Genomic DNA, 18,934 nt, shown 5'->3' with positions numbered 1-18,934 from the left:
TTGACCCGTTGAGGGAGTTTGTGGAGTCAGAATCTGAATTAAAAGAGGAGGTCCAAGGTTGAAACAGTAGATGACAGAAATGTATCAGTCTTGGATCAGGGGGCAACCTCTACCTTCATTCCCCATTAACTACACTGAAAACCCTGCAACTATCCCACAACAATCGCAAGCCCAGGTTCCCAATACCATTGATCTTTCCCCTCAACACGCACCAGGCTTCACCCCTTACCACTCCTACCTCGGCACTTTGTCCCAAATTTTTCATGTTCCACCAGCCAAAACTACCTCATACCCTCCCATTTTTGTATCCCCTCCACAAGATACCCTCTACCGATCCTCTAGTGAGCCCGCATTCCAAGCTCAAGATACCCAATACTATGCTCCAGAACCAACCTTCAAAGTTCCGGATCCTTACTCCTACACCCCTCAGTTTGAGCCTCATGTTGAGACCGAGAAACCATCCAAGAACGTGGAACAAGATGAAATGTTCAGGAAAGTGAAGAGTCTGGAGCAATTATTGATGAATATGCAAGGGATAAGAAGCCAAGTAAGTGTGGCTTACAAGGGCTTGTGCTTGTTCCCTGATGCCCAACTGCCTGCCGGGTTTAAGATGCAAAAGTATGATCTATACGACGGACATGAGGATCATGTAGCCTATTTGAGAGGATTTTACAGTAAGATGAGAGGTGCCGGTGGGAAGGACGAATTATTAATGGCATATTTCAGCCAGAGTCTGAGTGGGCGGCTTTATAATGGTACACCCGCCAGGACGGCAGCAGGTGGTACACATGGGACGATTTGGCTCAGGCCTTCGCTCGGCATTTTCAGTACAACATAGATATTATCCCGGATTGCCTATCCTTGACCAAGATAGAGAATAAACCCAATGAAAGTTTCAGGGAATATGGTTTTAAATGGAGAGAGCAAGCCGCGCGAGTCAATCCTCCGATGGAAGATGCTGAAATGATCGAGTAATTTCTTCAAGATCAAGAGCCTACTTACTTTGGGCATTTGATCTCGGCTGTGGGTACGCCTTTTAATGATGTGGTAAAAATGGGAGAAATGATAGAAGAAGGGCTGAAGTCAAGCAATGTCACGACCCTAAACCCGGACCCGATCGTGATGGCACCTATCGTGAAGACAAGGCCAGCCAATACACTCCCAATTCATATTTAAGCAATTAAATAATAAAAACTAAGTCTTTAACATAATGATAATAATCCCAAAATAAGATAAATAGTACAGATTGTGGAATAGACATAGCCCAGCATCGGGGTGTCACCAGTCATGAGCATCTATCATAAAAACTACAAGTCTGAAAAGAGTCTACACAACTATTACATAACTAAAACAGGAGAAAGAAAGATAAAGGGAGAAGCACTGGGCTGCAAATGCCGAGCAGCTACTTAGTGAATCTCTGAAGTCTGCCAGAAGCTCTCAACCCTCGCAAGCAGGACCTGATGCGCCTGAATCAGCACACGGGGTGTAGGGAGTAAAGTGAGTACTCCAAATTAGTGAGTAATAACAATAAATGTAGGCTGAGTAATAAGAAGTCCGTAAAGGCATATCAGGAGGCTATAAAGAAGCATTAAAGGCCAGTAAAAGTAATAAAATAATGAAAATATGTAAGGTCACTTTAGTTCAGTTTAAACTTCTTTGAAATGCCTTTCTAACAGTTAAGCAAGTAAATGACAGGCAACTAGAAAAGATAATCACATAAAGAAGCGCCCCTCGAGCACAATACCCACAGCTCCGGCCCCTCAGGCAACACATGGAACAATACCAGCCCCTCGGGCTATATCTCATATCATAGGGGGTACCAGCGCTCACTAGGGTGTGCAGACTTCTGCAGGGGCCCCTTATGGCCCAAGCGCACTATCAAGTCATCTCGTGGCATAATCAATAGGCTCTCGGCCTCATATCAAGCCACCTCGTGGCGTACAACTCAGGCCCTCGGCCTCATAATCATAATCAGTGTATCCTCACACACAGACCCTCGGCCTTACTCAGTTAGAATCTCATAAGTCACTCGGGCAATAGTAAAACATGATGCTCAACCCAATTTATCATTGAAAATATCATTTAATGTTTAAAACAAAGTAAACATGGTTGAGTTAGAAAAACAAAAGAATATAGCATGACTGAGTACAAGTATAAAGTCAAAATAGTGCGGAAATATCAGTAAAGATCCCCTAAGGGTTCAAATGATTGGCACGAGGCCCAAATATGGCATTTAGCCCAAAACATGATGATAGCAAATAGTTTTCAATCAAATACATGGTAAAACAGTCATTCGGGATGGATAAGTCACACTCCCCAATGGTGCACGACCCCACGCTCATTATCTAGCGTGTGTGTCACCTCAATATAGCACCACGATGTGCAAATCTGGGGTTTCATACCTTCAGGACAATATTTACAATCATTACTCACCTCTACCTGGTCCAAATCTCTAGGTCGCGATGACTTTGCCCCTCGAATCGGTCTCCGGATGCTCCAAATCTAACCAAAATCAGTGCAAAACCATCAAAATATGCTAAGGTAACAAAGCTCACTCGAAAGAAATCAAATCACTCCCCGAGTTCATTCATACCAAAAGCATCAAAATCCAACCACAAACGACCCCTCAAATCCCAAATTCTAGGTCTCCAATTACAAGCCCTAGTTCTTCAATATTAAGCTTAAATTCCATGATTAATTAGGTAGAATCCACATTAGAATCGAGAATTAAGTCCATAAATCTTACCTCCAAGTATTTCCCCTTGAATCCCTGTGTTATCCTCTTCAAAAAGCTCTAATATCGCTCAAAAATGGTGGAAGTTAACCCATAAATCGCTGACCAAATGGCTATTTAAACATTCTGCCCAGGCATCAAATCCTTCTTCGCGAACGAGGTCAACGCCTCGCGTTCGCGAAGCACAAACTTACTTAGATCGAAATTCCTTCATCGTGATCGCGACACCTATCTCGCGAATGCAAAGGCTTAGCTCCCTAACTCACCTCGAACGCGAAGAACAAATCAACCTCAACCCAGCCGCTCAACTTTCCTCTACGTGAACGCAGCATTACCTCGCGAACGCGATGCACAAGACCCCAGCCCTTCGCGAACGACGAGCCTCCCTCACGAACGTGAAGGCTAAATCCTCAGCCTCACCTGCTAACCCTTCGCGAATGCAAGGGCCCACTCGCGAACGCGAAGGTCAACTTTTCTGCAACACTCCAACAGATTTTCTACAATTCTCCAAAACATGAAATGGTCCGATTGACCACCCGAAACTCACCCGAGGCCCCCGGGACCTCAACCAAACATGCCAACATATCCCATAACATCATTCAAACTTTTTTCAATCTTCGAAATGCTCAAAACGGCACCAAAACACCAAATTCGCATCGGAATCAAGCCTAAGAATTCCAAAATCTTCTAAAATACGCTTTTGATCAAAACGCCTACCAAACCATGTCCGAATGAACTAAAATTTTGCACACACATCCCAAATGACACAACGCAACTGCTACAACTTTTGGAATTCCAATCCAATCCCTATATCAAAATCTCACCTATCAACCAAAAAAATTCAAAAATCCAATTTCGCCAATTCAAGCCTAAATCTACTCCGGACCTCCAAAACACATTTTGATCATGCTCCTAAGTCCCAAATCACCTCCCGAAGCTATCTGAACCTCCAGTTGACTTTTCCAACTTAAGCTTCCTCAAAAGAGACTAAGTGTCTCAAACCTTCTCAAAACCTCTCTGAACCCGAAACAACCAACCCGATCACATATAGAACCGATAAACAAAGCAATAAGAAGCAGAAATAGGAGAAACGGAGCGGTAACTCAAGAGATTACTGGTCAGGTCGTCATATCATCCCCCTCTTAAACAAACGTTCGTCATCGAACGAGTCAAGAAACATACGTGAAGCCTCAAACAGGTGGGGATATCTGCTCCGCATCTGCCGCTCGGTCTCCCAGGTAGCCTCCTCCACGGGCCGGCCCATTGCACTTTCACTGAAGATATATCCTTTGATCTCAACTTTCGAACCAAACGCCCCAAAATAGCTACTGGTTCCACATCATAAGTCAAATAATCATCTAACTGAACCATGCTGAAATCCATAACATAAGACAGGTCCCTAATATACTTCTGGAGCATAGAAACATGAAATACCGGATGCATACTCGACAAGCTAGATGGCAAAGAAAGCTCATAAGATACCTCCCCAATCCTCCAAAGCACCTCAAAAGGCCCAATGAACCGAGAACTCAATTTACCCTTCTTCCCAAATCCCATAAAACCCTTCATAGGCGAACCCTTCAATACAACCTTCTCACCAACCATGTAGGACACATCCCGAACCTTCCTATCAGCATAGCTCTTTTGTCTCGACTGCACTGTACGAAGCCTCTCCTGAATTACCTTCACCTTTTCTAAAGCATCCTGCACCAAGTCATTCCCCAATAGCCTATCCTCATCCGGCTCAAACCAACCAACTGGAGATCTACACCGCCTACCATACAAAGCCTCATATGGATCCATCTGAATACTCAACTAGTAGCTGTTGTTATAAGCAAACTATGCAAGCGGTGAAATGGATCGCATGACCCTCCAAAATCAATAACACAAGCACGCAATATGTCCTCCAATATCTGAATAGTGCGCTCGGACTGTCCGTCCATCTAAGGGTAAAAAGTTGTGCTCAACTCAACCTGAGTACCCAACTCTTGGTGCATAGACCTCCAAAACTGTAAAGTAAACTAAGTGCCCCTATCTAAAATGATAGAAATTGGGACACCATGCAAACGAATAATCTCACAGATATAGATCTCTGCCAACCTCACTGAAGAATAGGTAGTACATACAGGAATGAAGTTCGCGGACTTGGTCAGCCGATCCATAATCACCCAAATAGCGTCGAACTTCCTCAAGGTCCGTGAGAGCCAAACTACGAAGTCCATGGTGATCCGCTCCCACTTCCACTCCGCAATATCCATCTGCTGATGCAAGCCACCCGGTCTCCGATGCTCATATTTCACCTACTGACAGTTGAGACACCGAGCTACAAATCACACAATGTCTTTCTTCATTCTCATCCACCAATAATGTTGTCTCGAATCCTGATACATCTTTGCGGCACCCGGATGAAAGGAATACCGTGAGCTGTGGGCCTCCTCCAGAATCAACTCTCGAAGCTCATCTACATTGGGCACACATATCCAGCCTTGACTCCTCAACACCCCATCATCACCAATGGTCACATCTCTGGCATCATCGTGCTAAACTCTATCCTTAAGGACAAGCAAATGTAGATCATCATACTGGCACTCTTTGATGTGATCGTATAAGGAAGACTGAGAAATCACACAAGCCAATACCTGACTGCGCTCCAAAATATCTAACCTCACGAACTGATTGGCCAAGGCCTGAACATCAACTGCAAGAGGTCTCTCCCCAACTGGAATATATGCAAAACTCCCCATACTTACCGCCTTTCAACTCAAGGCATCGGCCACCACATTGGCCTTCCCCGGATGGTACAAGATAGTAAACACCTCACAAGACACACCATATATTGGCCACCACATTGGCCTTCCAACCATCTCCGCTGCCTCAAATTGAGATCCTTCTGCTTGAACAAATGCTAAAGGCTACGATGATCAGTAAACACCTCACAAGACACACCATACAAGTAATGCCTCCAAATCTTTAACGCGTGAACTATGGAAGCCAACTCCAAATCATGAACGGTGTAGTTCTTCTCATGGGGCTTCAACTGACGAGAAGCATAAATAATAACTTTACCCTCCTGCATCAATACACACCCAATACCAACTCTCGAAGCATCACAATACACGGTATATGAACCTGAAGTTGATGGCAAAACTAACACTAGAGCTGTGGTCAAGGCTGTCTTGAGCTTCTGAAAGCTCTTCGGACACTAATCCAACCATACAAATGAATCACCCTTCTGAGTCAACATGGTAAAGGGCGATGCGATAGATGAGAATCCCTAAACAAACTGGCGGTAATAACCCGCCAAACCAAGAAAGTTGTGAATATCTATGGCTGAGGACGGTCCGGGCCAACTCTGAACAACCTTTATCTTCTTCGAATCAACCTGAATACCCTCGCTGGAGACCACATGCCCCAAGAAAGCCACTGAACTGAGCCAAAACTCACACTTGGAGAATTTTGCATAAAGCTTCTCCTCTCTCAATATCTGCAACACAACTCTCAAACGCTTCACGTGCTCTTCCTGACTATGCAAATACACCAAAATATCATCAATGAAGTCTATGACAAACGAGTTGAGATAAGGACAGAACATGTTGTTCATCAAATGCATGAACGTTGTTGGGGCATTGGTCAGCTCAAAAGACATCACCAAGAACTCATAATGACCATATCGAGTCCTAAAAGTTGTCTTAAAGATATCCGAGTCCCTGATCGTCAACTGGTGATAACCTGAACAGAGATCAATCTTGGAGAACACTCTCGCTACCTGAAGCTAGTCGAATAAATCATCAATGCGAGGCAAAGGATACTTGTTCTTAACTGTTACTTTGTTCAACTGCCTATAATCAATGCACATCCTCATAGTGAAATCCTTCTTCTTCATAAATAGAACCAGCGCACCCCAAGGTGACACACTAGGCCGAATGAACCCCTTATCCAGGAGTTCTTGAAGCTGCTCCTTTAACCCCTTCAACTCCGCAGGTACCATACGATACGGAGGAATAGAAATGGGCTGAGTGCCCGGCACCAGGTCATTACCAAAATCAATATCACTGTCAGGTGGCATGCCCGACAGGTCTGTAGGAAACACATCAGAAAACTTCCTCACAATTGGAGCAGAATAAATCCTGGGAGTCTCTGCACCGACATCCCTCACAAAGGCTAGATACGAAAGACAACCCTTCCCAACCATACGTCGGGCCTTCAAGAATGAGATTACTCTACTGGGAACATAATTAGTCAAACCTTGCCACTCAATTCATGGCACACCAGGTATAGACAATATGACTATCTTGGCATGACAACCCAGAATAGCACGACACGGAGATAGCCAATCCATGCCTAAAATAACACCGAAGTCCACCATACATAATAGTAAAAGATCCACTCGGGTTTCCAGATCCCCAATAGTCACCACACACGACTGGTACACACGGTCTATGATAATAGTATCGCCCACCAGACTAGATACATGAACAGATGAAATAAGAGACTCACAGGGCGTATCCAAATAACGAGCAAAGTATGATGACACATAAGAAAAGGTGGAACCGGGATCAAATAATACAGAGGAATCTATATGGCTGTCACACCTCCTTTTTACCACCCCGCTAAGGGGTATAAGGGAGTTTTTTCCAACTTAAAGTGACAATCAAAACGGAATTATTTATTTTAAATTCAGAGTCTCCACTTGGGATAGTTTATGGTGTCCCAAGTCACCGGTTTGAATCCCGAATTGAGGAAAGATTGAATCTGTTCTATAGTCCACGAAAACAGAAATTCGGGTAAGGAATTCTGTTAACCCGGGAGAAGGTGTTAGGAATTTCCTGGTTCCGTGGTTCTAGAACGGTCGCTCAAACTATTATAATTGGCCTATTATCTGATTTTAATACATGTTTAGACCTATGTGCATTTACACTTTTTAGCCGCCTTTAATATTTCGGGAAAATTCAAGGTTATTTAAAACATATCGTAAGCCACGCTACATGAAAAGCACCCGTGGTTCACGACACGTTCTATTTAATCTTGTTGGAAATTAGAACCGGGTCACATGAAATGCACCCCCGGATTTCAATAGCCATGATAATTATTATTCAACACGCCTAAAGCAAATTACGAGGTTCATATGTTTCACACATAGCTTAGTCTCAAATGTGGTAAATAAGAATCAATGGCTTAATTTCTCAATCACGGTGAGGTAAATCACAATAAACAAAAAAGTACTTGTAAACGTGATTCATCCATTCAAATTATCATGAGTCGACAAACAAACAATAGTGATGCAGCAATAAGTTCATACATTCTTAACGCTTTGTGTAATTATAGTTGCATAACTTTTTTATCTCTATCATTTGTTTGAAATCACATATAAGCCCGAAAAATTTTACTCATCCCATTCAGTCACTGTAGTATAAGAATCTAAGTTCTGACAAACAAAAAGGAACACACATCTTTTACGGCCAATTCACCAAACATAAAAACTAATATGTAATATGATATTTTTTAAAGATAAAACAGTGCAATCACATGAGTAGGAAATTTATTACCTAAACCAATAATGAAGCTCGTTAACTAAATGAAAGTAAAACAAGCAGTAAGAGAACATACTTCATTTTTATAAACTTCACAAGAAAAGCAAAAAAAGGGTATGTATTCATATACATAGTAATAGAACAAACAAAAACAAAATTGAATGAAATAGATCTCAAAACAAACCTTCACAAAAATGGACTGAGCTACTACTCACCGGACCAACAATCGAAAGCCTCGAACGGAACATGACAACTTCGCCGAACCTCGCTTTCATTAACGGGATGTAGAATAATGGAAGTGAAGGAGTGATGTCGTTTTTTGGTCGTCAATGGCGCTGCTTCAATCGATGTGGAGAGGACGAAGCCAAGGGAGGTCAGGTTTTTGTGTACTGCGGCGCTTTTAATTCTCATGAAGAACAGTGCTGCCAGCTTTTCCGTTCCTTTTAGGTCAGCTTTTTTTGGTCTTGAGAATTTCGACTGATCTCTTTTCAAATGAAAGAAAATGGCTGATTGAAGAAGCAGCTGGAGAATTCTCTTTGTCTCTTCTCATATGGAAAAACGACGGATTCAATCTTTTTGGGGTCTAGGGGTGTTTACGGATTAGGTACTATTATATAGGGGTAGGGATTATGTTAGGGGTATGGGCTTAGGAATTATGGGCTTGTGAGTTATGTGCTAGGTCCAAAATTAAACCTAAAAATGGGTTGCTCGAGCCCAAGTTTTATTCTTTCCACGCGAATGAGATTAAAATACGATCTCATTTATTAATTAGTCATACTTAAATAAAATAACTATTAAAATAAGACTGACCATTAAAACAACACTATTTTTGGTATTTTTCAAGATTAAGAATAACTACAAAACATTAATGAAATTATTTTTTTGTAATTTTTGTTTTCTTGTAGTAAAATAAAGAAAAAGAGTCAAAATTAATTAAAATAGCTATATTGGGCCTAAATTAAATATCTACGTGCTAAAATATGAAAAATCTTGAGGAGGGTCAAAAATTACATGTCTACAACTGCCCCTCTTTGACTGGAAACGCGAAGAGTCTTCAGACAAAGAATGACTAGACAGGTTTTTGACCCGACCCTTATTTGGAGAGACCAAAAGCTACAAGAAAGGAGAATGTGACCGAGACCTGGTATCTAAGCTGCCTACATATCCTTGGCTATAAAGGAATCAGACCACGTGTAGTTCAGAAGTGAATGAGGTGATGGAGTACCAAGGTGGAGAGCCGGTCGAGGTACCGTTCCGCTGATGTTCCGGTCCGCGGTCCCGTTACTACATCAAAATCAAAAATAAAAAAGACTAACTAAGCCAATCAGCTACGAGTTACAAGATTCCTATCTATGAGTCTTCTTAAGCTTGATCTTGAGTCTTGGTTGGTTCTCTATGCAGACTCTAATCTGAATCTTGATACTTGTTAGCTGCGGGTGTTAGTTCAATCTTCCACGCCTTTTTCGGATCAAAACCGGAAATTCAGTGATTGTGACCTCAGCCATGTCTTGAGTAGATCACATCTTTCATCAACTTCTGCATTTGGATTCACTTTTTGTTTTTTTTTCTGGACCGTGACTAACTTCCGTTGATCATCTCGGACTGTTGACTCGCATTCTTGCCGAGAGCTTCTTTTGTGGCTGGCTTGAATTGCATTCTGAAGTGAATTCCCTTATTTTTCAGGTGGTTTCCTGATTGCCAAAACTTGAACTGTCTTCCTTCGAAACTTGAACCGTTTTCCCTTGCACCTTGAACCATTTTCCCTTGAAACTTGAACCATCTTCCTTCGAACTACTTTCCCTTGAAGCTTGAGTTGTCTTCCTTCGAAACAGCTTTCCCTTGAAACTTGAACTACTTCCCTTTGTTCTTCAGGTGGCCTCCTGATTGCTGAACTCCTTTGAACCTCGCTGCTTCCCTTTGTTCTCCAGGTGGGCTCCTGATTGTTGTCTTCCTTTGGACATCGCTGCTTCCCTTTGTTCTTCAGGTGGGTTCCTGATTGCTGTCTTCCTTTGAACATTGTTGCTTGTTTCCCCAAACGGGTTCCTGATTGCTTGACCCCAAACTGCTTTCTATCGTTAAAACTCGTGTTGTTCTCCCTTGCTCTCCAGATGGGTGCCTGGTTTCAACAAAACAGACAAAACAAAGAAAATTTTCTGCCCCAGTTTAGTAGTTGGGCACATCTGCAAGTGTTAATTGAATCATGTTACCAAATATCACTAAGAATTTGAAAGTTAGATCTCATTATCCAGGAGGGTCCTGTAAGTTTTAAATTAAGTCTCATTATCTAGGAGGGTCCTGATTTCAAGACAACTAAAGATTGATAACTTAAGAAAACTAAAATTGACCCCTTTTTTCTTTTTCTTTTTTTTCAAATCTATACCTCCTTTTTTTCAAATTATTCTAGGAGAAAATTCGTCAGACTAGGTTTTTTGTCTTAGGAGAAAGATTCATCAGACTAAGACATTTATCCTAGGAGAAAATTCATCAGACTAGGTCTTTTTTTTTTTTTTTACCTTTTTTGGTATCTTAGGAGAAAGGTTCATTAGACTAAGATTTCTATCCTAGGAGAAAATTCATCAGATTAGGTTTCCTATCTTAGGAGAAAGATTCATCAGACTAAGATTTCGATCTCTTTTTTGTTTGTTATCTTAAGAGAAAAATTCATCGGACTAGGTTTTCTGTCTTAGGAGAAAATTCATCAGACTAGGTTTCCTATCTTAGGAGAAAGATTCATCAGACTAAGATTTCGATCTCTTTTTTTGTTATCTCAGGAGAAAAATTCATCGGACTAAGACTTCTATCCTAGGAGAAAATTCATTAGACTAGTTTTCTTATTTTAGGAGAAAGATTCATCAGACTAAGATTTTGATCCTAGGAGAAAGTTCATCAGACTAGGTCACTTTTTGGTATCTTAGGAGAAAGATTCATCAGACTAAGAATTCAATCCTAGGAGAAAGTTCATCAGACTAGGTTTTCTATCTTAGGAGAAAGATTCATCAGACTAAGACTTCGATCCTAGGAAAAAATTCATCAGACTAGGTCCTTTCTTTTTGGGTATCATAGGAGAAAGATTCATCACACTAAGATTTTTATCCTAGGAGAAAGTTCATCAGACTAGGTCTTCTATCTTAGGAGAAAGATTCATCAGACCAAGATTTTTATCCTAGGAGAAAGTTCATCAGACTAGGTCCCTTTTTATTATCTTAGGAGAAAGATTCATCAGACTAAGTTTTCTATCTTTGGAGAAAAATTCATCGGAATAAGATTGCGATCCTAGAAGAAAATTCGTCAGACTAGGTTCCCCTTTTTTTGGTTATCTTAGGAGAAAGATTTATCAGACTAAGATTTTGATCCTAGGAGAAAATTCATCAGACTAGGTCCTTTCTTTTTGGGTATCTTAGGGGAGAGATTCATCAGACTAAGATTTTTATCCTAGGAGAAAATTCATCAGACTAGGTCTTTTCATCTTATGAGGAAAAAATGTGAAGATCAATGGCAACATTTTATGCACAATAGCAAGACAAATACAAGATTTGAGAAACTTTTCTTTGTCGTTTTTTCTCTTCTTTTCTTTTTCTTCTCTTTTCTTTTTTGTTTTTGTTGTTTTTTTAACCACTTTCCTTGCACTACTTTGTTCCTGTTTCACACAATGAAAAATTTGTCAGTTTTGAAAATGGTGGTCGGTTTGTGGCCTTAAGTCTTGGGCAGCTTGGCTTCTGCTCAATCAGCTTGAGTCAGTTTTAAGTGACTTTTGCTCTACATCAACCCTAATTGTTTCACACCCAGTACCATTTGTATTTGCGGCTCAATCTGTCTTATCTCAACTGGAGATCTTTGCTTAGGTGACCTTTTTTGATATCTTGAATGACTTCCTGCTTTTTGAGTAACTTGTCTGTCAGAGAGAATCACCAATTATCTTTGCTTGCGCCAAGTAGGCTGACAAGAGTCTTTTGGGGGGAAGCCTTTGCATGAATGCTCAAGTCATGTTGACTGTAACAGCTTAGTGTGCTGGCCAAATTTACTTTGTGCAACTGAAAAGCTGGTAGCAGATTTTGAAATCTCATCTTGCTTGTTTTGACAAGGACTGACTCAGAGTGAAGGACACAATGACACAAAGAAACAATATTAACAAGAAATGCCCCTATCGGGAGGACAGAAGGAAAAGTTTTTTTTCTTTTTTTTTAATAACTAGCCTTAATAATCATGACATGCATTTTGGACTTAACGGCTGATCTACCAAACTAATCCAATCTTCCCTTTAACCATTCTTATGACCTTTGAAGTCGGGCTTGTTTATGCCAATTCTTCGTATCAGCTTCATGACTCACTTTCGACAAGTAGTGCCCGAGGGGTTTTCACCAACAAGTCTCTCTCATTTATTCATATCTGCTTACCGTCGTCTTACAGTGCCCGTGAAGGTTTTCACTAATAAGACTCACTCATTTTCTTTTTCTTTTTCTTTTGCTTTCTTGTGCGAGAATCTTGACACTGTTCTATGTCACGTGACAACCGTTGCTCATTGCATGCTTCTTTTAGCATTCTTGAAGGCTGATTAGGAGGTTTTTATTCGGAAAGTTTTTGGATAGGGTTGGAAAGAAAGGACGGCATGAAGGCTCAAAGTAGACTCAAAATGAGGTGTTGTGGACTTACAACTCTTGGAATCGACTCTTTCAAAAGTGAAATAAAATCTTTGCCTCAATTTCAGATACTGGGGATTTTTAGATTTTTCTATTTTTTTTCTTTTTCTTTTTCTTCTAAATTCTTATTTGGTTGGACCAAACCGTGAGGCTACCTACGTATCCTTATTTTTAAGGAATCAGGTCGAACGTAGTTCAAACATCTGACAATTTTTTTATTCTTTTTTTTCACTTAGAACTTTCTAAAAGCTACCCCAATTTGTGCTCTTGGGACGTGGACTTTTTTCTTTTTCGTTTCACTTTTTTTTTATTCTGACTCTTGACTCTAAACTTGATTCCAAAAGAGGGTGGTCAAAGAAAATAATACAGGCTCAAAGGGGTAGCGAAGGATATGAAGTGTTTGGATAGCAGAAAAAGGGCCTCCCAACCTTGAGAACGCCAAACATAGTATCTTTTCGTGACCACAACATTGATGAACAGGTTTGTCTTCTTGGTGTGTTGTGGTCACAAGACACTTTCCATCCCTTAATGTCAAACTTTCAAAACAAACTTCAATTGATTAAACATCTTCAAGCCCGATCTTAACAATGATTTGAAGGTGAATTTTATTCGACCTTAGTTCCAAAGTATTTCAACTATTTATTCATCTTCAAAAGTGTTTTTTTATCCAATTCCATATTAAATCAGTTTCTAAGCTTTGGCCAAATTTTCTGCATGCATGTCATGTCATTAGAACTAGCGAGAAAAGAACTAGACATAGAATGACACAAAAGGACAAACTGTATTTTATTGAATAAGGATGAAAGGGTAAAAACCTAAAATCCGAGTTACATCCCTAAAGTAACCCAGACAATGAAAATATAAACTGAATAGACAAACAAGACTCACACAAACAGAATGGAGGGATAGAAGAGTTTGACTCAAAAAAACAAATAAAATCTGGATGACAACCCTGAAATAACACAGATAGTAGAAAAAACATCAAAACAAGCTACCAAGATTCATTCCTAGTAAGGAAAGAATGACTTTTCAATTTCTAAGCTCGACATTTAGCCACAAATTTACTCATGAGAATCACCATGGCCTTCTCCAATTTTAGTCGGCAAGCTCTCGAGAGGATTCTCATACTCCATTTCACCGGGCATCATCCCCACAAAGTGTGCATCATCATGTGTAGGTAAAGGGTTCTGCACGATATTCTGGGTGTCACTGTCTTTGGTCACAATTAGTTTTTACTGGATCATCCTTTCTATTTCTCTTTTCAAATCCCAACAACTTTTAACATTGTGCCCCTGGGCATTGGAATGGTATTCACACCTTTTAGAAGGGTCAAAGCTTTTTGCACGTGGGTCCACATAATTTGGAGGAATGGGTGCAATTATGTCATGATGCCTTAACTTCTCAAATAAGCTTACGTAGGACTCTCCTATTGGTGTAAAATTATCTTTCAGCTTTTGTTCCCTTCTATACCCCTGGCTTGGATGTGGGTCGTATGGCACTTGAATATTTTGTGGAGGCTGGTGGAGATTTTGTGATGCTCGTGCTCACCTTCTTAGGTGATTTGGTGGTTGGGAAACATACTGAGGTGGAGCAACAGAGTATTGTGGCTTCTAAGATAGATAGTAATGCTCAAGGGAGTTATCGGAAAACAGACGAGGTTGGCCATACCTTTGAGACATTCTCCTAGGACCTCTTCACGACCCTGATGTCATCATGATTTCTTCATCTTTCTCATTCGAGTCACTGAATTTATCAGATTCAACTCGGACAGCTTGAGTTATGGCTTTAAGAACTGCTTGACTTATAATTTTGCCTGTCTTAAGACCATTCTCTACTATTTCTCCCATTTTGATTGCTTCCAAGAAGGATTTTCCCACTGTGGACATCATGTTTTGAAAATAATCTGGCTCTTGAGCCTGAAGGAAGACAATGATTAGCTCGTGGTTGTCCATGAGTGTCTTAACTCTAGCTGTTTGCTCTCTCTATTTAATGGCATATTCCCTGAAACTTTCAGTTGGTTTCTTCTTCAGGTTTGAAAGGGAATTACGGTCTGGGCGATGTCGATGTTGTATTGAAACTGTTTGACAAAGGACTGTGCTATGTCATCCCAGACATACCGGCGAGATGTGTCTTGATCCATAAACCATTCGGAGGCCACACCCGTAAGGATTTCCCCAAAATAAGCTATTAACAATTCTTCATTTCTTCCCGCACCTCTTAGTTGATTGCAATACCTTTTCAGGTGGGCTATGGGGTCTCCATATCCATCATACTTTTCAAATTTGTGAGTCTTAAAACCAGGTGGCAAATGGACATCAAGGAACATACATAGATCCTTGAAGGCAATACTCTTTTGACCTGCCAACCGTTGCATGCTTTTCAACTGTTGTTATAAGCTTTTCACTCTTTGGGTCATTTCTTCCTGTACCATCTTTTGGGCAGGCTTCTCAATGTTTGCAGGAAGATCAAACGAGTATGAGTGGTACTACTCTTGCTGTGTAGCAAATTGTGACTCATGACGAGGTTGTCCTTGACCACTGGCCCATACTTGACACATTTCGGTCATTTGCTATTTTAGTATTCTATTTTTTCTCAAACACAGTAGACTCTTGTTGAACCCTCTGGACCTGAGTCTCTTGATCACTTGTAACAGCTTCGATGTTAGTTATTATTTTTCCTTGGATCTTGTGTTTCTAGCTTACCACAAATCGACCATCTCAACTTTCTTCACAATTCAAAACAAAACATGTTAGAATAGACTCATTCGGTCCTTATTATTATCAATATTTTTTCATTTCTTTATTTTTTTTCATTTCTTTTTAATGGTGATCGAACCTGATATAAGTTGCCTACGTATCATGTGGGAAGATGAATCAGATCTTGCGTAGTTCGGGAAGATCATGAATAAAGTAAATAAACTAACATGTTTTTGTATTTTTTATTTTATTTTTTCGAAAGAAAGACTTATAAAGAAGAAAGGGAATATTTTTGGATTTTGATTTTTCTTCAGCTTTTTTGCAAAGAAAGACTTCTAAAGAAGAAATTTTTTTTCTGGAATTTCGAAAGAAAAATTTCTAAAGAAGAAGAAAATATTTTGGGAATTTTATTTTGAATTTATGAAAGAAATACTTCTAAAAAAAAGAAAATATTTTTGAATTTTGAATTTTCTTTTCAATTTTGAAAGAAAAATGAAAATATTTTTGGATTTTTGGAATAAATTAAAAGAAAATATTTTTGTATATTTTTTTTCAAAAAACAATTAGGGTCTAAAAGAAAGGCTTTCTAAAAAAGCAAGTAATGGAAAATATTTTTGGATTTTTTAAAAATTGGGGTCTCAAAGAAAGACTTTTCTAGAGAGGAAGTAAAGGAAAATAATTTTGGATTTTTTGAAAATTATGGGCCGGAACCGATGAGGTTTGCCTACGTATCTCACATCCGGTGAGAATCAGACCCGCATAGTTCGCCCAGTTTTGACGGAACAAAAGAAAATATGACTTATTTTGAAATGACTTTTCTTTTTTTCAAAATTTCAACAGAATTTCAGGGTAATTCAAATACCTACCTCTCACTCTATTTTCTTTTCTCTTTATTTTTTGATTTTTATTTTTTTTTCATTTTCTTTCCCTATTCTAGAAGCATGCAAGCTGAAATAGACAGATACGCAAGTAGCACGTAAGATGTATCAGGATGGTCGTTTAATTTGGGTGCACCTGTACTAGACGGACACAACCCCTGTGTTGATCCCCAAAGTCAAATGCACATGATACAAACAAAAATTCCTACTAGGGATCTGGCATGAGGCTAAGTTATTCTAAGCTAAAAACCTGGGTATATTGTTCTAGACTTGTGTACCCGAGCAGACAACTCGAGCCGAGGAGGGGGCAACGTACCGAGAACCAAAAGCCCATCCGACTTTGTAACTTGTCCGAGCCTCTTTATTATTTCAGGTATGACACTAACAGAATAGGGAGTCACGCCAGCGTGTACATCCCCGAAGATGAGAAGAGAAGGGTTTCATAACAGTTTATATACAGTTCACATAATATCAAAGCGGTAAAAAGCAGCACTTAGCACATTAGGCCCAAACATGTGAATAAAATCAAATAATAAATAAAGACAAATATAACAGTTATTCTAAGCTCGAATTCTTGAACCATCAATTTGAGATTCTAGGTTCTGATCCCCAGCAGAGTCGCCAGAGCTGTCACACCTCCTTTTTACCACCCCGCCAAGGGGTATAAGGAAGTTTTTTCCAACTTAAAGTGACAATCGATACGAGATTATTTATTTTAAATTCAGAGTCGCCACTTAGGATAGTTTATGGTGTCCCAAGTCACCGGTTCGAATTTCAAATCGAGGAAAGATTGACTATGTTCTATAGTCCGCGAACACAGAAATCCGGGTAAGAAATTCTGTTAACTCGGGAGAAGGTGTTAGGCATTCTCGAATTCCGTGGTTCTAGCACGGTCGCTCAAACTATTAAAATTGGCCTATTATCTGATTTTAATACATGTTTAGAGTCATGTGCATTTACACTTTTTAGCCACCTTTAATATTTCGGGAAAATTCAAAGTTATTTAAAACACATCGTAAGCCACGCTACATGAAATGCACCCGTGGTTCACGACACGTTCTATTTAACCTTATTGGAAATTAGAATCGGGTCACATGAAATGCACCCCCAAATTTCAATAGCCATGATAATTATATATTCAACGCGCCTAAAGCAAATTACAAGGTTCATATGTTTCACACACAGCTCAGTCTCAAATGTGGTAAATAAGAATCAATGGCTTCATTTCTCAATCACGGTGAGGTAAATCACAATAAACAAAAAAGTACTTGTAAACATGATTCATCCATTGAAATTATCACGGGTCGACAAAGAAACAATAGTAATGCAACAATAAGTTTATACATTCTTAAAGCTTTGAGTAATTATAGCTGCATAACTTTTTTATCTCTATCATTTGTTTGAAATCACATATAAGCCAGAAAGATTTTACTCATCCCATTCGCTCACTGTTGTATAATACTCTTAGTTGTGACAAACAAAAAGGAACACATCTTTTACGACCAATTCACCAAACATAAAAACTAATATGTAATATGATATTTTTTAAAGATAAAACAGGGCAATCACATGAGTAGGCAATTTATTAGGTAAACCAATAATGAAGCTCGTTAACTAAATGAAAGCAAAACAAGCAGTAAGAGAACGTTTTTCATTTTTATAAACTTCACAAGAAAAGCAAAAAAAAGGTATGTATTCATATACATAGTAATAGAACAAACAAAAACAAAATTGAAAGAAATAGATCTCAAAACAAACCTTCACAAAAATGGACTGAGTTACTGCTGTCCGGACCAACAATCGAAATCCTCGAATGGAACATGACAACTTCGCCGAACCTCGCTTTCACTGACGGGATGTAGATTAATGGAGGTGAAGGAGTGACGTCGTTTTTTGGTCGTCAATGGCGCTGCTTCAGTTGACGTGAGAGGACGAAGCCAAGGGGGTCAGGTTTTTGTGTATTGCGGCGCTTTTAATTCTCATGAAAAATAGCGCTGCCAGCTTTTCCGTTCCTTTTAGGTCAGCTTTTTTTGGTCTTGAGAATTTCGACTAATCTCTTTTCAAATGAAAGAAAATGGCTGATTGAAGAAGCAGCTGGAGAATTCTCTTTGTCTCTTCTCGTATGAAAAAATGGCGGATTCAATATTTTTGGGGTCTAGGGGTGTTTAGGGATTAGGTACTATTATATATGGGTAGGGATTATGTTAGAATTATGGGCTTAGAAATTATGAGCTTGGGAATTATGGGCTAGGTCCAAAATTAAGCCTAAAAATGGGTTGCTCGAGCCCAAGTTTTATTCTTTCTACGCGAACGAGATTAAAATACGATCTCATTTATTAATTAGTCCTACTTAAATAAAATCGCTATTAAAATAAGACTGACCATTAAAACAACACTATTTTGTATTTTTCAAGATTAAAAATAACTACAAAACATTAATGAAATTATTTTTTTTGTA

Source organism: Nicotiana tabacum, chromosome 20 (assembly GCF_000715075.1).
Source record: "Nicotiana tabacum cultivar K326 chromosome 20, ASM71507v2, whole genome shotgun sequence".
In the NCBI taxonomy this organism is placed as follows: Eukaryota; Viridiplantae; Streptophyta; class Magnoliopsida; order Solanales; family Solanaceae; genus Nicotiana; species Nicotiana tabacum.
Note: the sequence above shows the minus strand (reverse complement) of the source record.